This window comes from Pelodiscus sinensis, chromosome 3, assembly GCF_049634645.1.
Source record: "Pelodiscus sinensis isolate JC-2024 chromosome 3, ASM4963464v1, whole genome shotgun sequence".
In the NCBI taxonomy this organism is placed as follows: domain Eukaryota; kingdom Metazoa; phylum Chordata; order Testudines; family Trionychidae; genus Pelodiscus; species Pelodiscus sinensis.
Window position 1 is genome coordinate 73,682,481 of NC_134713.1, and position 21,596 is coordinate 73,704,076.

Here is a 21,596-nt window from a genome sequence, read left to right on the forward strand (position 1 = left end):
GTTAAAACCTTAAACCAGAGCAAATGAGGTGTACATGACATGAAAGGTGGGATTTGGAAGTTAGAAAAAGAGGCACAGACCAGGAGGAGTGGCCAAACGTACTGAACTCTGAGCAGCACATAATAATCTTCAGAAGTTTGAGAGCAGCAAACCAGGCAAAACCTGCCCCATGAGGCAGTGCCTGCCAAGTTGCGGGGCTTCTTCTCCAAGGCCCACCAAAGGGGCTAGCACCATTATAGCCTCCCCTGCAGTACAGAAGCCCCTAGTCCACCCCATCACACAGGGCAGAAGTTCCCTCTGCTCAGTTTTGTAGGCAGTAAATGGGGGGGGGGAGGAGGGAGACGTGCAGGTGGGGCTTTGGGAGCCACACTGTAACTGTAAAAGTGTCACATGCAGTTCACAAGCTACAATTTTGTACACCTGTTATAAACAGTGAGCTGATCTATATTTTAATAACAATCTACAATATGATAAAGTACATGGAATCACTACAGGAACTCAGTCCCACAATATAAGACCATTATTTGGAACAGAAATCATTTATTTTTAACATAAGCTTCTTGACATGTTCTTTTAAGTAGTAAATTTGAGCTGGGAGGTGTGATTCCCTACTTGTGTCAATATAGCCATGCTAGCACTGCTTGAGTAGCACCTAAAATAGCAACATGTCCAAGTTAGCACAGGCAGCCACTAGAATGAACTAGCCTGAGTACAATCCCATTTAACCCCTGGGTATGTATTCTGTCAGCAAACCTGCTGTTGCATGTGCCATCATGGACACACTGCTATTTGTAGATGCTAGCTTAAGCACATTTGCACAAGTAAGGTAATCACATTTCCCAGCTCGTATTTAGACTTAGCTGTAGTTAGAGGTGTGCTTTTTTTCTCCTTAAAGCAAATGATCTTGTGCTGAACTCTCTCTTTTTCCTTTTGCTGCGTGCAATACTCATAGGTTATTATTACAAAGCAAGAGCTGAATTAAGAGATAATTTCAACGTAAAAAAATGAGCAGTTTTCTAAAAAGAAGGAAGCTATGTTATAGTTCTTTTTTCTTTTATTTGAATTTGATCCCTTCTTTTGTGGCTAAAGGCTATTTAACATTTTCTAATTAGGACTGTTGTATACTCATTAGAATTCACAGCTGTGGTGGCTGAGTGGTTAAGGTGTTGGACTAGAAATCCAATAGGGTTTCCCTGTGCAGGTTCAAATCCTGCTCACAGCGAGGCCTGAGTTTTATTGGAATAAATTGCCAAGGGAGGTGGTGGAATCTCCCTCTCTGGAGATATTTAAGAACAGGTTAGATAGACATCTGTCAGGGATGGTGTAGGTGGAGCTTGGTCCTGCCTTGAGGGCGGGGGGCTGGACTCGATGACCTCTCGAGGTCCCTTCCAGTCCTATTATTCTATGATTCTATGATTCAAACGTCAAAATAATTGACTAATTACAGTACATCAAAACAAACATGAATTGTTTTAGATACTACAACCAAAAGAAGCAAAAATAGTGAAAACAAATCAAATCCTGAGGATACTTTTTGAACTTACGTACTTTGGTTTCACAGTAAGTATACTAAATCGATATCACTGGATTTATTCATGACTTGTGTGACATGGTATAGCTCTATTTCTGTATGTTGTATTTTAAGTGTGTCAGAAGTCTGTTGTCACCATACCATAGCAGCCATTTTGTGTTCAGTATTCTGCAGTCTATTACAGAAGGGACATATGCACATGAGGCATATTCTTATGTACACTTGACTTTCCTTGTTTTTGCTATCTAAACTTAATATGATTCTGATTCAAATTAGCAAGACAAGGTGTGTCTTACCTTTATTGGATCAACTTCTGTTGGTGGAAAGAACAAGTTTTCAATCTTCACAGAAATCTTCCTCAGACTTGGAGAAGATAACTAGATTCTCTGAGCTAAATGGAAAGTAGGATAAGCATAAGCAGTTCACTGAAGTTGTAGAAAACCACTTAAATTGGCATTGGCAATGAACAATTGAGCTGTGATAAGACAAGAGAGGGTTAATAGGAATCAGAGTGAGTTATAAATTATTTTACAGCCCATTACAACAAGAGCCTCTGTTAAGTCCATGGTTTTTACTGTTATGCATTTAAGTCCCCAGGCTTGTCTTTTTTTTGATGACGTTGTGCATGTTTCCATCAAGGACAAGGACCGAGAGGTCAGATATTGAGTCAACCCTTTGTTCGTCTCTCAGAATCTTGCTGTCCTTAACAGAATCTTGCACAGCATCTTTAAGCTTATGCTAAACAATCTTTCCTAATTTGTATTTAATTTGGACACACCGGTTATTTTCTCCCAATCTTAGTAATATCTCGGCAAAGCTCAAAAACTTGTCCTTTCTGCAGATAGCATCTTTTTTTGGAGCAAATTTTTTCTCACCTACCTTGTCTGTCTCATATCCTGAGATCAACACAGATACAGCAATCAACAATTTGGAGAAGCATAATTTATTACTAGTATAATAGATGAATAGAGTTTAAGGTTGGAAGGGACTTGCAATGGGGTGGACTCACCACCATGATGACTCTTGCAGGTCGTTCTGGGAAATAGCTCAGATCTTCTGCAGGAACAGTACTTCAGCTGTGCCCTTCTTGGTTCCTTCCCCTTTTCCAGGGGACCAACAATCCATAGTGCTGCCACTTTCCTCAGCCACCAACTGCAGATCAAGGTCTGTCCCCTCACCTCAGGAATAAACTGCAGTCTGGACTGGCCACTCTCCTCATTGACAAGTGAGTGCAAAGAGAGGGAACTCAGCCCCAACCATTAGTGAGCCTTTCTCTCATTAAGCTGTTCTGTTCAAGCTCTCTCTGGTCTGCTTTAACCTCCCCTCCCCCCTTTCCAGTATGGGGCAACCTTTCCACCACTGAACTATTAAGTTATTTAATTTAACTTTGTATCACAGACTATAGAATTTCATTCAGTGACTCTTGTATGGAGGACCATAACTTGTTTGACTAAAGCAAAATCTTCCAGAAAAATGTTCAGTGTAAGTGTTGTTACTCCTTAAAAACTCAGCAGTTAGTTAAGTTTCAAGGTCTTGTGGGTTGATTCTTCTTGGAGAAGAAATTGATTATGGATATTTCTTTGACCTAGTTGGACCATTAAAAGACTGAGCCCAGGGAGAACTTCAGGACATAGAATCATAGAATCATAGAATAATAGGACTGGAAGGGACCTCAAGAGGTCATCGAGTCCAGCCCCCCGCCCTCAAGGCAGGACCAAGCTCCGTCTACACCATCCCTGACAGATGTCTATCCAACCTGTTCTTAAATATCTCCAGAGAGGGAGATTCCACCACCTCCCTTGGCAATTTATTCCAATATTTGACCACCCTGACAGTTAGGAATTTTTTCCTAATGTCCAATCTAAACCTCCCCTGCTGCACTTTAAGCCCATTACTCCTTGTCCTGTCCTCAGAAACCAAGAGGAACACATTTTCTCCTTCCTCCTTGTGACACCCTTTTAGATATTTGAAAATCGCTATCATGTCCCCCCTTAATCTTCTTTTTTCCAAACTAAACAAGCCCAGTTCATGAAGCCTGGCTTCATAGGTCATGTTCTCTAAACCTTTAATCATTCTTGTCGCTCTTCTCTGTACCCTTTCCAATTTCTCCACATCTTTCTTGAAATGTGGCACCCAGAACTGGACACAGTACTCCAGCTGAGGCCTAACTAGTGCAGAGTAGAGCGGCAGAATGACTTCACGAGTTTTGCTTACAACACACCTGTTGATACAACCTAGAATCATATTTGCTTTTTTTGCAACAGTATCACACTGTTGACTCATATTCAACTTGTGGTCCACTATGACCCCTAGATACCTTTCCGCCATGCTCCTTCCTAGACAGTCGCTTCCCATCTTGTATGTATGGAACTGATTGTTCCTTCCTAAGTGGAGCACTTTGCATTTCTCTTTATTAAACCTCATCCTGTTTACCTCTGACCATTTCTCTAACTTGCTAGACATATTGGACTTATACCACAGAACTGGGTGTTTGTGATTGTAGGTGACTCAAACAGAGAGCTGAATCAGTAAAGATTTGCCTGACAAGCATAGTGGCCAACAGGAGGAATCATGAGCTGAGAAACTGAGGAAAAACTGAAAGCACACACACACACACACACAACCAGAGGCACTCACACAAGGTGAGTACCACCATCCGAAAACAAATCCAGAGTGGGTCATTAATCTTACCTAAATATATTCAGAAAACTACTCATTGAGTGTTTCAAGTCTCACCAAAATTAAAGTTACAGAAAAAAGGGACTAAAAATTAAAAATAGCACAGATATGTAGTAGCATGTTCCACCTTTGTTATCTGCAATGAAACAACCATGGAGTTTTGTTTCAGTGAGGAGAGAGGAAGGGGCCAGAAAGCAAGGGAGACAGAGAGCTTGCATGGCCCTGGAGAAAAAGTCACAGGAAACAAGGGTCCAGGGCTCCGCTACCCTGCATCATTGTACCTCTGAATTTTATATCAGTATAAAATGTTATCATGCCAGTGTGATGGAATTTTACAACCACTTTGCATTAGGTGTAAATGCCTGTGTAAAGTGCAGGACAATGGAGTATCAGGTATTTAAAGTGAAACCATGGCCCTACAGAAGTTAATGACAAAACTCCACTTGACTCCTGTGCAGCCAGGATTTTGCCCTCACTATTTACGATTTGTCACACTTCAAGATTCTGTTCAGTAGACTTTATTTTCCCCATTCAATACTTTTCATGGGGATTGGAATATGGATGATAATTTAGGTTGCCTCGGTTAAACTTTTATGTTACGTAACATCTTTATTAATTATCAGATCATGAGATGCCATAGAAATTGGGGATCAGTTAAAGAACACAGGCCCTTTGGAAATAGAGCCCTATGATTGTGCACCCACCTTATTGCAGGGACCTTAGAGAGAAATATTGATAAACTTACTAATTTAACTTCCAGATGCTACTAAATGGGGTGAAACAGCAAATATCAGCCAGGACACACAACTACAAAGACTTTGAGAGAGTCAAAATATTGGTATAAAAGTTAATTTAATATTAATATTCAATAATATCAAATACTGAATTTGGTGAGAAAGAACTCAAAACACACATTATATAAAGACTTCCTTGCTATGTCTTCAAACATTATGATAGGTGCCAAATTAAGAACCAATATAAAGAGATACAGATGTACCATGACATCATCTCCCATGAAAAGCCACTCACTTGAAATTAGCCTACATCAAATACTAATATGTGTGCAATATGAGATAATGATGCTATAATGGCTGAATGGACTGAAGAATTAAATCTCTCTCTAAATGATTGTGTTAGTGGGTGAGCAGAAAGGAAGAGATGGAGCAGACAATTTTTGGAACCACATAATCATCATTGTCGTCATCATAGAAGAGGAATAAGAAGGAGTAAGAAAGAAGCCAAAGCAGTATGCACAAGACTTCTCTCAAATGTTTTGTTTACATTATAAACTGAAGCAAAGCAAAGAACAGCAATAGTAAAGTCTGCTACTGGAATAGTAGCAACATCAGTACTAAGTAATGTCCATCCTTTCTCCAATAATGAAGCAGAATTGCCTTCACTGAATTCTGCTCTTTGAAGGGAAATGTCACTGTAAAAATCTGTATCACCATTTGTGCCTTTCTTACCAGTCTGCTCTACATGCAGCTGGATTGATGAAGGAACTTCAGTCACTCATTCGTGTCATTTTTATGAGTGGCTTACTCATTAGTCAGTTTATGGGACGCTGTGTCAACTTCAGTTCCTGGTCTGAGCTGCTGGTAGACCTAATGAAAAGTATTTTTGGTATCACAGGAACAAACTGGATGGATGAAATGAGAGTTTTGCTGTGTCCTGGCAGTGAAGGTAAATTGACTCAGTGACATTACTATGATGACTATTCTTCAAAACTTCATTTTGAAGTTGCTTACTTCAAATGGAAGCTTTCGGCATCATGCAATCCTAATTTTAAAGTGATGTTTCAAAATAACTTTCCAATCTAAACTTGTTTAGAAATAAATAGGGAAAAATGATTTAGTTAGAAAAATGTAAACATGCCTACACTTTTTTACCTGTCCACTGAACAGAAACACTAGATCCAGTCCAGTCTTAGGCTATGTCTAGACTGCAAGCCTCTTTCGAAAGAGAGCGTCTAGACTGAACGGAGAAATTTTGAAAAAGCGGCTTGCTTTTTCGAAAGAAAGCATCCAGTGAGTCTGGATGCTCTCTTTCGAAGAAGCCCTATTTACATTGAAGAACGCCTTCTTTCGAAAGAGGAACTTTCGAAAGAAGGCGTTCTTCCTCGTAAATTGAGGTTTACCGCCATCGAAAGAAAAGCCGCGTTCTTTCGAATTAATTTCGAAAGAACGCGGCTTGAGTCTGAACGCAGGGGAAGTTTTTTCGAAAAAAGGCTACTTTTTTCAAAAAAAACCCTGAGTCTGGGCACAGCCTTACTGAAGACAAAGGCTAAGGACAATGTGGTCGAAAGGTCATTTCTTGTAAGCATTTCTTGTGACTTCTAGTTTTTGGGCTAGTCCCAGGACCAAAATGATCCACGGTATAAATCATAGCAGACCAATCTGGACTATCCATGTGATTTAGTGCAGTCCATCCCTTGCTCTGTCTTCAGAGACTGAAGAGGAGGAAAGCATAGAATAATTAAGGTCCTATCTTGTGTTTGTACTTGTGGAATTCTGTCCACAACCAATTGTAGCAACAAAGGGATAAATATGCCTCTGGAGCTTTGGCTAAGGCCAAAATCTCTCACTTTTTTTGAGTCATCTTCCTTTCCCAAAATAGTTGGCAGCTCCCACTTTGCAAATTCTATACGCTATGTTGATCTCCATAAAATTTTTAAAAAGGTTCTCAGTACAACTCCTCAGTACAAGTGGTGAGAACTTCCTATAATTCTGTTTGTATGGTACCTAGGATAATGATAGACCAAGAATGGATTCTAGGCACTAAAACAATAGTCAACTGTGTAGCCCACATAAAGAGAAGAAACTCAGCCTTGCACTCTGAGAAGTACAGGAAATGTTGCTCATTATTTCCTGGAGATTCCCCAAATATACTGAAGAGGCAGGTATAAATCAGAGCTGTTGAACCTTTTGTCATTTCCTGTCTCCCTTCCACTCTCTGTAATGACCAATGAAACTGGCTGATCAAACAGGAAGTGAAGAAGAAATATATTACACCTCTTAAATAGGTGTGCAGTCTCTAACTACTAAACAGAACAGAATGTGCATACAATAGCTAAGGCTATGTCTAGACTGCAGGCCTCTTTCGAAAGATCGCGTCTAGACTGCAGGCGGATCTTTCGAAAAAGAAATCCGCTTTTTCGAAAGAGAGCACCCAGCGAGTCTGGATGCTCTCTTTCGAAGACGGCCTCTTTACATTGAAGAACGCCCTCTTTCGAAAGAGGAACTTTCGAAAGAAGTCGTTCTTCCTTGTAAATTGAGGTTTACCGCCATCGAAAGAAAAGCCGCGTTATTTCGAAATAATTTCGAAAGAACGCGGCTTGAGTCTGGACGCAGGAGAAGTTTTTTCGGGAAAAGGCTACTTTTCCCGAAAAACCCCCTGAGTCTGGACACGGCCTAAGATGTGCCTAAAGAATCTTCAAGGAGGGAATATATGGAATTAAATGCAGATTGCTTTTAATACACCTGAAGCTGCAATGGGAATTATGTATATCCCTAGATGGGATGTGTAAAAGTTCCACTAGCAAAACATGAATAACTACTCTGTTTTTTCTCATGTGTACATAGTACCAAGAAAGACAGAGGAAAAATTGTTTGAAGACAAGCAAAAGAGCATAGCAGGGGTTGTAGGTTATTATATCTGAGGACAAGGCTAACTCAATTTGGCAACGCACAAAGGTAACTAATAGAATTGTCAATGAGATGAAAAAGTGAGCAGTGAACTGCCACCTCCTTGTGATGTATGCAGATGAAAGATGGTTTGAGTGGGCATTAGGAAGGTGTTTCATGGCTTGCAAAGAAAGTAGAGGGTAGTCACAAGCTGGATGGAACAACAAGCTAATAAAGTAGATAGAAGGTATTTGGATAGGAATGGGTTCAAGGCTGAAGAGAAAGGTGCTTCCTGTTGTAGCCCTTCATTCAGTAGTGGACTAGAAATGGCTAGTAAATGTGTTTGCAATGCATTAAGTGTGCTTGTCACTTAATATGATCTTTGCTGCCATCACATGGTTCACTCTGTTTATGTGTTATACCCCTTCCATCATCCTGGGTCTGTGTTGCCTATTTAAGTTGTAAAGCTTTTTTTGGCTGAGGGGGACAAGGATTGTCTACTACTGTATCTGTAGAGTGCTTAGCACAATGCATCCCCATTTCTTAGTTGGCCCTGAGGCACTACTATGATAAACATGGTTAACTATAACATCTTTACCTAGAGGGGGAAAAATACCATGGTTCCGGCCCCATCCACGGGCACTTATAATTTAGGTGAGAAACAATATGGTATGAGGCGGGGGAAAGCTCCACTTGGGAAAAGCAATGGTTGTAGAAAATAAAATTTTCAGATTTGTTTCACAGGGATATGATTTGGTTAGATTAGGAAGATAGTGGGGGCCTAGTTTATGTAGTCTGTTTCCATCACATTCCTGAAAAATACTCAATCTGTATAGAGGTGTACACGGCAAGACATGGTCCAATTGATTTTCAGATTATGATTCTTTCTTCAATTTATTCCCCTGGCTTCTTTGATTAGTTTTAGATATTAGAAAGCAAGATATAATTCTCAACAGTTTTGGACATAAATCTTTTACTCTTAAGACAGCTGTGAATTCCTCCAAAGTCAAATAAAGCCTTAAACATCATCTGTGCTAATATCCTTTGACATCTAATCACATCAAGGAAAAACTCCTTTTAACAATAATATATAAATAGCAGAGTTTTCCATTCTCCCTTTAGTCCTCATCCAGGAAGGATTCTTATTAGCTTCAATGGGAGCTATCAGCAGGAGACATCCTAATGAGCTATTCAATGTTTAGATTTTGTGCTTATGTGAAGTGGGAGACAGAGAGAGGGCAAATAGTACATGTGACCTCCCGCAATCCTTACCGTCCTTTCAGTCATCTGGTACAAGTGCAATCCTGAGGCTCATGGAAACAAAGGAAGTGACCCCATCTTTCACACGGTAGAGCATAACCCAATAAAGAAGAATGAAAAAGAAGTTGAGGTTATGCCCTTATAAGAAAAAAGTTTAGAGTTTAAAACTAAAGTGAACCTGCATGTTTTTGAGCCAAGCTGTAGAATATCAACTGCCATCAATTTGTTAAACAGACAGTTCAAAAAGCTTATAGGAAGAATAGTATTTGCTGAGACGTTCTATGAAGTTTTAGAGTGCTGTCTACAGAAACAAATTGGTTTCATCCTTACCCTGGCAAGATATAAGAAGAAAATACAGTTTTAGAGGGATTCTGTACCATGAACTCTTCCTTGTTTGAAGAGAGATTGCATATGCTAACACCAACATATAATGCTCCCACTGCAATGTCTTGCCAATTTTGTTGTAAATAATATTGCTTTCCAACACATAGTATTGACATTAAAACAGATTATTTGTGTGAACTATGATTTTTTTTCTAGGAAAGTTTTCATATGATTACCATGAAGAGATACCTGACTATGATCTAGGGCAGTTGTTCTCAGTAGGTCAGAGGGCTCCAGGTATACAGAGTTCCCACATATTTCCTCTAGAAAAAACAAAATGGTATATCAAGGAATTTTGTTAAATAGCCACCAAGGTATTTGCTGAATATTCTTTCTTTGCTTGTTTATATATATTGTTTATAGCTGCAGTGACCACAGTTAAAGTTGAAAAGCAGTTTTTATTCTCTATTTTCAGTTTATTATAATTGTGTGCTACCATTTACTATGCCTAGTTTCCGTTAACATTGGAAGTTACAAGCCAGTATTATTATGAGATTTAGCAATTTTATTAATTCTATAAATGACTGAATAATTATCTCTGTATGAGTCACTGGGAATTTTGAGGTAAACTGACCTTACAAGATATTCAATGCAATCATACCTTCATGCTCCATTGTTTATTTAAGACTTTCATTGCATTTTTAAATATCCAAACAAGTAAATCATGTCAGCACCTTTCATAGTTATATTGATTAGAGACAGAGTAACAACATATGTACAATAAGTCTTTGTTCAAAACAATTAGCTGTACTCACTCTGACAAAGGTAATTAATTAGCTAGATTACAATAGGCTACATTTGCATCCAAAGATCATTATATCTACATCTTAGTATTATTGATTCAAGAATGTTTGAAATGAAAGACTACTTCCCAAATATTTCATCCTCTTGCCATCTTTTTCATCTGCTGATTGTTCGTATTAGAAACAAGGCCTATGAATGTAACCGCTTACTGAAGTCCAACGGGATTACAATTTCTCATTCATACAGTATTAATTTAACAGCTATTGAATGCATATCTTCTGTGACTTAAATTGCAGTATGGTGTGTCACTATCTTTCATAGCATCTTCCAAGTAAGCTATATTCCCAAATACTTAGCTCTGAAAGTAAACAAATTCAATTAAATAGAAGCTGAAAGATTTAGCTCTTAAAGTACAGCCCTTACTCCAATTTGTCTATTTTTGTAGCACTGAGCCAACTGAGATAGTGGTGGATAAACTATTCCACATAACAACCTTTTGTTGCATCCTGGAAGTAAATGGTTGAAACGAGGCACCAAATTAAATCACAATTTGGTCCTTGATCTGCTCTTGGGACAGAATATAATTGCACTCCCCCTCACACAAGACTTGTGGCAGTCCCATATTTGAACCCTATAGCTTTAGCTCTTTTTTATTGATACCATTTAAGGTTTTGGAAGCAGCATCATGCAAAAAAAAATCATACATAGTATGTAAATCAGTTAATATGCTGCCACTCTGTGGCAGCAGATGGTGAAGTAATATTATTTAATTTGAAACACATTATTCCTATGAAGACATCAATTCTCAAAAGCTTAGTGGAAAAATATGAGAGAATAATCTGCAGAAAAACGGGGCTATTGTTGAAAACTAGATGCATGAAAGAACTCTGAAATTCAAATACTACACATAATATTTACTAGGCTTGCATTCAGACCAAAAAGAACATACCCAAATTAAAATAAAAAATTGACACAAAACATATTCTATCAATTAAAGAAACCAGATGAATTCAGGGGTAGGATCTGATGGCAGAAATATGGGAAGAGAATAATGTCTGGGAAAGGAAAGAAGATGCAATATATATGAAAATACTGGAGGGCCCAGAACCAACTATAAAGTTTTTTGCATCATTTTCATTTCTTCTTCTAACTGTAAAGTATTTCTTTATCTCTGTGATTATTTTCCACTTTTTGGATAATAGGTAGGTTGGATTGCCACTGGCTATTCTGACTCTAGCACTCTAAAGAAACACAAATTAAATTTGTCTCAAGGGTACATAATTTCTCAAAATGGATTGATAAAAAAGTAAACTATAAAGCATAATATTTTAGTGAAAGACAAGATTTTCCTACTCACCAAATTTAAATTTGTCCTCAAACTCCTTAGGGAAAGACAGATGGGTTCAACTATCCTCAGATGATCAGAGGAGAGAGAAATTTGTGCCAAAGTAGTTGGTAGCATATGACTAGATGCATAGATTAGAGCCAGGCTATATTTCTGAAATGCAGTAATGAAAATGAGGTCCTGCTAATGTTTGAATTAGAATTTTAGAAACGATCTATGCCAACAATACTGGGAGGGATAGACATTAATAACAAGCAAAAAAATTATGTGGAACCCTAGGAAAAAATCAGGTCTCCATTACAGCATTGTGAAAATCCCTTATATTTGTTTTCTGATACCTGTCAGGTTAGTTTTCTGCAGTATATTTAGTGATGTTTTATTATACCACTCGGGCTTGGGCTCTGGCTTGGGCACTGGTGGCTATAGTCTAAAGTTCCACAGCATTACCTCTGCCATTTGATTCAGATCTAGAACTGATAGGAACACTAAAAGACCCAGGAAAATAACGCATACAATTGTATGTACGAGGTCTAATATCTGTTATCAGTTTTATTAACATTACAGCAAAAGTTATGAATATCACAACATATACAAAGCCTAGTTATATCAATGTGCCAATTATCATAGAATCATAGAGCTGGAAGAGACCTCAGATGGTCATCAAGTCCAGCCCCCCGCCCAAGGCAGGATCAATCCCAACTAAATCAACCCAGCCAGGGCTTTGTCAAGCTGAGACTTAAAAACCTCTAAGGATGGAGATTCCACCACCTCCCTAGGTAACCCATTCCAGTACTTCACCACCCTCCTAATGAAATAGTATTTCCTAATATCCAACCTAAACCTCTCCCACTGTAATTTGAGACCATTGCTCCTTGTTCTACCATCTGTCACTACTGTGAACAGCCTCTCTCTCTTTGGAACCTCCCTTAAGGAAGTTGAAGGCTGCTATAAAATCCCCCCACACTATTCTCTTCTACAGACTAAACAAACCCAAATCCCTCAGTCTCTCCTCATAGGTCATGTGCTCCAGCCCCCTTATCGTTTTGGTCACCTTCCGCTGGACCCTCTCCAATGCGTCCACATCCTTTCTATAGTGGGGGACCCAGAACTGGACACAATACTCCAGATGTGGCCTCACCAGAGCTGAATAAAGGGGAATAATCACTTTTCTGGATCTGCTGGTAATGCTCCTCCTCATGCACCCTAATATGCCATTAGCCTGCTTGGCTACAAGGGCACATTGTTGACTCATATCTAGCTTCTCATCCACTGTAATCCCCAGGTCCATTTCTGCAGAACTGCTACTTAGCCAGTCAGTCCCCAGCCTGTAATAATGCTTGGGATTCTTCTGTCCCAAGTGCAGGACTCTCTACTTGTCCTTGTTGAACCTCATCAGATTTCTTGTGGGCCAATCCTCTAATCTGTCCAGGTCATTCTGGACCCTATCCCTGCCCTCCAGCATATCTTCCTCTCCTCCTAGCTTAGTGCCATCTGCGAACTTGCTGAGGGGGCAATCCATCCCCTCATCCAGGTCAATAATAAAGATATTGAACAAAACTGGTCCAAGAACAGATCCTTGGGGCACTCCACTAGAAACCACCTGCCAACCTGACATCAAGCCATTGATCACTACCTTTTGGGCCTGACATTCTAGCCAGTTTTCTATCTGTCTTACCATCCATTTATCTAATCCATATTCCCTTAAATATTGGTAAGAATATTATGGGAGACCGTATCAAAAGCTTTGCTAAAGTCAAGGTATATCACATTCACCGACTTTTCCAAATCCACAGAGCCAGTTACTTCATCACAGAAGCTAATCAGATTGGTCAGGCATGACTTGCCCTTTGTGAATCAATGTTGACTATACCTGATCACTTTTGCCTCTTCCAAGTGCTTCAAAATAGATTCCTTGAGAATCCCCTCCATGATTTTTCCAGGGACTGAGGTAAGGCCAACTGGTCTGTAGCTCTCGATTGTCCTTCTTGTCTTTTTAAAAGATGGGCACTTCATTCGCCTTTTTCTAATCATCCGGGATCTCTTCCGATCACCACGAGTTTTCAAAGATAATGGCCAAAGACTCCACAATGACATTTGCCAACTCCCTCAGTACCCTCGGATGCATTAAATCCAGGCCCATGGATTTGTGTATGTTTTTCTAAATAGTTCCTAACTTGTTCTTTCCCCACCAATGGCTGTCCACCTCCTTCCCATACTGCATTGCCTAGTGCATTTGTTTGTGAAGACAGAGGCAAAGAAAGCATTGAGTACTTCAGCTTTTCCCACATCATCTGTCACTAGGTTACCTCCCTCATCAAGTAAGGGCCTCTCTGATTATCCTCTTATTGCTAACATGCCCGTAGAAACCTTTCTTGTTATCCTTCACATCCCTTGCAAGTTGCAATTCCAATTGTGCTTTCGCCTGCCTGATAATTCCCGTGCATTCTTGAGCAATATATTTATACTCCTCCCTAGTCATCTGTCCAAGTTTCCACTTCTTGTAATCTTCCTTTTTGTGTTTAAGCTCATCATGGATGTCCCCGGTAAGCCAATCTGGTCGCCTACCATGTTTGCTTTTCTTGCTGCGAATCAGGATGGTTTCTTCCTGTGCCTTTAGTAAGGCTTCTTTAAAATACTGCCAGTCCTACTGGACTCCTTTTCCCTTCATGTTAGCATCCCAGGGGATCCTGCCCATCAGTTCTCTGAGAGAGTCAAAGTCTGCTCTTCTGAAGTCCAGGGTGTGCATTTTGCTACTTTCCTTTTTTCCTTTGGTCAGGATCCTAAAATCTACCATCTCATGATCACTGCTTCCCAGTTGTCACTCACCTCTACTTCCCATACTAGTTCCTCCAAGTTTGTGAGCAGTAGGTCAAGCTGCACATGGCCCCGGTCAGTTCCTTCAGCACTTGTACCAAGAAGTTATCCCCAACATTCTCCAAAAACTTCTTATAGTCAGACCCATATTTTCCTGGCTAATGGTAGTGTCTGAGAAGTCTTATGGATTGAACATAAACAGATGGATGCTGTTGTTTCCTGTAAGAGAACTCAACTTTCCCAATCTGGGCACCTTCTTTTTGTAATGTGACAAGAAAATTTACCCAGAGTTTCTCAGGTTCTTAACTCAATTTTTTTTTAAATGAAATGAAAATGTACATGCTTTATTTGAATCATTGCTCTTGAGTGGGTCTGGAGCTGAGGGGTTCAGTATGCAGGCTGCCCCCGAGGAGAGGACTACCCCATCCCTCTCTCACCACAGCAGCTTGAGTTCAGGTGAGAAGTACTTCTCCATGACTACTGCAGTTCCAGCAGGCACAGCTTGGGAGGAGGAGTGCATGGACTCCAGCTAGAGCAGGTCCATCTGCTCCTGCACTCCCCAGCCAGAGTGAAGAATGCAGAAAACTGTTAAATTTCCCTTGTAATGTACCCATATGAATCGGAGTGGGAGGGAGAATGGGTAAATGTCACCCCTCCATCTTCCCTAAAGGGTGCCTTGGGGGGGGGGGGTTAGGGTGAGGGGGAGAGAGATTCTGTTCTCAGGTCCAAGTAAATCACTGCAAGACATCAAGAATGACCAAAAGCAGTTGAAAGGCGAAGCCATGTCACAAGGGAGCATGTGCAAGGGCATCATGCTATGACAAGCAGGAAAATTCATGGACCAAATTATGTCCAGTCAAATCACTGGAACTCCAGCTAAATCAGCAGGTTGCAAGGATAAGAGTGTAGACATAATTTGCCTACCTCTTTTTACCTACCCATTAATTGCAGCACCAATCTCTAATTCACCAATCTGCTATCTCCTTTCAATAGTATAGTGTATTAATGAAAGCGGCATTCTGTTTTTATTATTGTTCTGGTTTTATTTTTGTCATATATTCTCTGATATTCTAAGGCAGAAGTCAAGGTTCACTGTGTAGAAGAGTTGGGTAACTATACAAATCAGTATGGTGCCTCATGTACATCAGTGTTATAACTTCACTATTAATAACTTGTGACAAATAGTAATGGGAAATCTATAGAAATTCCATTCCATTCTGAGAAGTACCCAAAAGTTTAGATGCTTATTTGACAGTTACATAAGTATTCACCACAAATGAGTGGGGTCTCATGATAATCATTATCCTTTGAGATGCCAATACTTAATTGTAGTCAGGCAGAAATACTGTAGTAGGTATTCTGATGATGCCCTTTGTGATTCAGAACTGGTTTATGTTAAAATGGAAACTAATAAGATTGAAACTATCAAAAATTAAAGTATTCAATCTGAGTTTATTGCATAGATTTAGATTGTCCGTGCCAGTTACCATGTTTTGCATATTTTCAACATTTTAAAATGTTTTAGAATGTTTCGTCTTTACTGTTAAAGAAACTTGTCCATTCTTCAGTGAATAATAATAAAATATATAGTTTTATGTAGTTTTGAAACACACCAGAAAGAAGAGTTATGTTATGCAAGAATTCAGACTAAATTACAATAAGAGATATATTTTAAATCCAGTATCAGAGGGGTAGCCGTGTTAGTCTGGATCAGCAAAAGTAACAAGGAGTCCTGTAGCACCTTATCGACTAAAAGATGTATTGGAGCATAAGCTTTCGTGGGCAAAGACCCACTTCGTCAGATGCATCGGAGGGTATGTCTACACTACCCTCCTAGTTCGAACTAGGAAGGTAATGTATGCATACCGCACTTGCTAATGAAGCCCGGGATTTGAATTTCCCGGGCTTCATTAGCATAAGTGGGGAGCCGCCATTTTTAAATCCCCGCTGCTTCGAACCCCGTGTAGCGTGGCTACACGGGGCTCGAACTAGGTAGTTCGGACTAGGGTGCCTATTCCGAACTACCGGTACACCTCGTTTCACGAGGAGTAACGGTAGTTCGGAATAGGACCCTAGTCCGAACTACCTAGTTCGAGCCCCGTGTAGCTGCGCTACACGGGGTTCGAAGCAGCGGGGATTTAAAAATGGCGGCTCCCCGCTTATGCTAATGAAGCCCGGGAAATTCAAATCCCGGGCTTCATTAGCAAGTCCGGTATGCATACATTACCCCGCTAGTTCGAACTAGCGGGGTAGTGTAGACATACCCGGACAAAGTGGGTCTTTGCCCATGAAAGCTTATATTCCAATACAACTGTTAGTCGATAAGGTGCTACAGGACTCCTTGTCGATTTTAAATCCAGTAATTCTTGTGATTGAAGTAGAGTTTTTAAAAAAACATATCCAATCTCATTTTAAAGACAACTGAAGGGTAAATCCTATATCTGTTAGTAACTTTAACTGCTAGGATAAATAAGGAATTATATTGATTCTGAAATCACTTTTGAATATGGGATCTGTAATGCCTTTGACTTGAGTGGATAAGTACTTACGAAGAACTACTTACATGCTTGTTCCCAAGATTTGGATTATAGTCAGTATAAAACAACCTGGGTTGCTGTTTGCATTAATGTTGATTGAACTCTATTTTGGTCATTTGATTAAAACGATTAAGTTAATTTGTGAAATATTTAATATTCTTTTCCCTGTATTTTCAAAAAAGGCTGTTTCTACGCTGCGTGTTATTTTAATGATTTGTACAGCCTGTACCAAAGTCACTCCACCTAATTCTTCCTTGCTGCTAAAGCCTTTCCTTCCCCAGGAAAAGACTCCAGCATCATGCAGGCAATAGGAAATGGCTTTTTTTCAATTCCCTGATGCTAGAGTCCTTTTCAGCTACAGGGACAGTCCCTGGCAGTGGAGAAAGGCTGGCAGCTCCCACAGGCAAATGCTCTAGCAGCAGGAAAGAGTTGAGAAAATGGCTGAGCTTTTTGCCATTGCCTCCCTTCTGCCAAAAGTTTTCATCACCAAAGTGAAAAGCTCTGGTAGCAGAGAGCCTTTCCCCACTGCTTGCACTCTGCCAGAGCCTTTTGTGGACCCATGTAGTTACTTGTCACAGCATAGGCACAGTGTTCTTTTCTCGTGGTTTGTAACTATATGTATGCTACATGCTGTTGAAAGTGGTATGTAGAGTATAGACATAGCTTAAATGATAGAACTATATATAAACATATGCACATTCGGAAAATGTATAGAACTTGCACGATTCTTCCACCTTTTAGCAGCATCTGCTATTGCTATGATGAAACATGTTGGAGATTTAAAGGTCTGTTCACATACTATCTGCACTCAGGATCGTATGTTACTTAAAATGGTACTTATGAGTCCATGACAACTACATCCAACCAGCAGAATAAGAGCCAGCTGGGTGACATTCAAGTCCAAATTGAGAAAGTCAGCTCAGGATTAGGATGAACTAGAATGAATTGTGGTTGACTAAGAAAACACCCACTGTAGAATGGACGAATCTCTCTCTCTCTCTCTCAGATCTGAGAAATATCAGCATTAAGTAATTTAATGTTACACTTCCCCCTTTTTATTGAAACTTGATATTGTTAACTTACAAGCTGTTGTGCTGACATCTGATTACATTTTTATAGCACCATGAAACTAAACATGACAGGATTTACTTTTATTTTATGCCTTGCACATTAAAGGGCATTTAAACCTGCAAAATGGATCAGACACAATGCTATATGTATTACCAGCATGTTCTGCTAAATAAAATGTTATTGACACAGCCAATTAGTTTCCTTACTAAATGGCAAGCATCTTTGTTTTATGTTTGGGAGTTATGTATTCCTTAAATATATAATGCTGGTTTGTCTTTGGGATTAATATTTCAAAAATAAAGAAATTTTATGGGAATAATAACAACTGCTAACTTTTTTAAAAAACATTGTACTATGCACACAGTTTCCACAAAATCTACATGTTGAATCATTGAAAATAGATGCAATTAAATATTTCTACTTTCCAAATTCTGCACATCTTTATTTAATAGTCTTTCCCTTTGCCACTTCACCTCTTAGCTTTTGTTAATGGTTTTTTCCCCTATCATAAAAAGGGGTATTATTTATTATTATTATTATTATTATTATTATTATTATTCCATAAGCAGTACCTTATGCTATTAGGAAGATTATAGCAATTCAATATACACTAGTCATTGAACTTGCCACCCACTTCTATTTGCAACTGAAGTAAAATTACCTATCAGTCACTGGTAATTATTAGCTCATTTATTTAAGTTTGTATAATCATGTTTAAAGAGATGCTTAGTAGTGTTGTGTGAATAATCAAATGTTTTGTTCATTGACAGAAAATATAAATTGTGAATTGACCTGAAAATGAACACTTTTGTGTGTCAGCAAATATAAAAACAAAAATTCTGAATACTAAACAATTTTAGAACCCTGGCCTGGGGGTTTGGAGGTGTCAAACTGAGTTGTTCGAAGGCTACCGAGGGGACATCAGTAAAATATTTAGTTTGACACAAAACAAGAAATTGTTTAGATTTTGTGCATTTCAGCCACACCTAGAAACGTGATTCACAGAGCCATAGGAGAAAGTAGCAGCAGTGGTGGATAGGTAGTCATTGAAGTAGGGAAAGGAACCCATGTGTTCCATCCCTACCAGCTGAGTGCCCTAACTACCACACTACAGACTCACTGTCCTATGAATATGTATTGATATAAAATGGAATAGCTTCAACAAGAGAGACAGAGAAGACTTCTACCGCAACTATCCAATAGCCTAGTTGTTAAGGCACTTAAAGTATAGGAGACCCAAATTCAAATCTTTTCTTTGAATCTGCTAGAAACTGTGGGAAATACATATTGAATTCACATGCGGTTTTGGTTGATCCCGAACTGCATTTGTTGGTAAATAAACTACAGGTTGGCCCTCCCTGGTCCAGCACCTTCAGATGAGGGGAGGTCATCTGATAGACCAGAGGAGGTCATATCTGGCCCCCCTGATACTGGGTCCCCAAGCACTAGACCAGTTGCAGGCCCTGCTGCTCTGCGGGTCCCCATCTCCTCTTGCCTGACATGCCAGGCAACCCAGCTCGCAGCACACTGGGTTCCCACCCCACTGAACTGCCCATCTGGGGCAAATCAGGCAGCCTTTCTGGACAGCCCCACTGTGGCACACCACTCATGGACTTCTCCAGGCAATTTAGCTCCGGTGTGCAGGTCCTTCACAGGCAGCCTAGCTAGGGTGTGCTGAGCAGCCCAGCTGAATAGACATGCTGTAGCATGCTAGGCTCCCAATCTCACCAGAAGGCCCTGATGGAGCATGCCTGGCTTCTCAACTGTGGGGATCTAGGCTCCTGGCCCCGCTGGAAGCTCACTGTCAGCAGCCCGCAACCCTGCCAGTCCACAGGGCTCCTAGGCACCAGCGCTCCATTGGGATTCTCTTATCCTGGAATATCTGTGATTGTTCCAGACCACAGATATTGCCAGACCAGAGAGTCCTGGTTTACAGAGGTTCAACCTGTATTTGAAAAATTTCTTCCATTTGTAATGCTTTGCTAGAGCACTGAACGTCTGTACTATATACCAAAAATACTAATATAAAAGTTTTATCTTTCCTTAAAACTGGAAAATGGGTGGTTGATACATTATCAGTCACTAACCTCTGGCTAATTTGCATGATCCTAGAGCAGCAGAGGGCAAATACCAGCCCATCAGTTGCAGATGATCAGGGTCAGTCCCTGGCGAACCACTGCAACTATATTTGCCTGCACCTCCAGGGATACAGCACTTGCAGCTCCTGTTGTCTGTGGATCTCCGTTCATAGCCAATGGGAGCTACAGGAAGTGGTGTGGACTGAAGTATTATTTCCCACAGCTCCTATTGGCTGGCAATGGCAATCCACAGCCAATAGGAGCTGCAAGTGCCCTTACCACCAAGGACTAGCCCTGGCGAACTGCGTCCATTTTATTGACAAGCCCTAGGCTAGAGCCACACTAAGGCTGTGCATTTGTTGTTCAGGATAAGAAGAAAAAATTCTGGCTGCAAGTGATGATAGGTAGCTGAGTTTGAGAAAAGGAACCAATGATTAATGGAGTTTGAATAAAGAATTGCATGCATTCATCCATACGGATTGGAAATCCATCAAGTTCACAAAGAAACTTGCACAGATCCAAACTGACATCATCTTCCTTTCCAAGTACAAACAGATGGACATCATATCTAAAGGCCTAAGGGCGAAAAACCCACTACAATCTACATATCCCATGGACTACAGCCAGAGATTATGCCCCACTACCCCTACAAATATGATTTAGTTCTGTGGAGGTCTGGAATCCTATTTTCGCTGCCTCTGCCTGAAGGAATACTTCCAACACACTTATGTACAACACACTGACCTTGCTGCCCCCCCCCCCATCAATCCCACAAGAGGAAGGCTTCTATGTGGACCCCCACTAACGGTCATAACAAAAGTCCTGTTGAACATATACAGTGTGGAAATCCATCAACTTCCTTGCTTTTGTTTTTCATGATCATTGTCCATGGTTTTGTATCCTTAGGCAAAGATAATAGAGATGTTGGTGTGAGTAGCGTATATTACAATCAGTGGGAAACAGAAGGATTTGGCAAATTCATGGTCCATTTTGATCAGTTGCATGGTAATAGGATTTTAAAAATTGTACATTTCATTATTTCAGCTATTTAAATCTGAAATTTGCATGGTAGTGTAATTATAAGGGTCTTGACCCAAAAAAGGAGTTGGGGAGGGTCACAAGATTATTGGAGCAGAGTCACGGTAGTGCTCCCTTACTTCTGCATTGTTAGTGGCAGTGCTACCGTCAGAGCTGGACAGTGTGGTGCCTACAGGCAGGGAACTCAGCTCTAAAGACAGAGCTGATATCACCAGCAGGGCAAAAGTAAGGACAATGGGGTATTGCCAAGCTGCTTGTGCCTGAAGAGCTTTCTCTCAGCAGCTGCCACACTCTGACCACCCAACTTTGATGGCAGCAGTACAGAATTCAAGGTCCCATGGTATGATATTGTCACTCTTACTTCTATACTGTTGCTGGTAGGGCATGAGCTGAATTCCCAACCAACAACCAACACTCTCCAGCTACTCAGTTCTGAAGGCAGCAAAATAAGAATAGCAATACTGTGACGCTACCTAAAAATAACCTTGCAAC

The 21,596-nt window shown here is 40.2% G+C and overlaps 1 long non-coding RNA gene and 1 other non-coding gene across 2 annotated transcripts in view; both read left to right on the top strand.

Annotated features, from left to right (window-relative positions):
• Nucleotides 1-1,140: 1,140 nt before the first annotated feature.
• On the top strand, nt 1,141-1,222 carry TRNAS-AGA (transfer RNA serine (anticodon AGA)). Its single transcript has one exon. It is a non-coding gene; the product is annotated as a tRNA-Ser (tRNA).
• Nucleotides 1,223-1,433: 211 nt separating this feature from the next.
• The window catches only part of LOC142827840 (uncharacterized), a 44,654-nt gene continuing 24,491 nt past the window's right edge, over nt 1,434-21,596 (top strand). The window contains exon 1 of the long non-coding RNA XR_012902610.1: nt 1,434-1,560. This is a non-coding gene — a long non-coding RNA (uncharacterized LOC142827840). The remainder of the gene's footprint in view (nt 1,561-21,596) is intronic.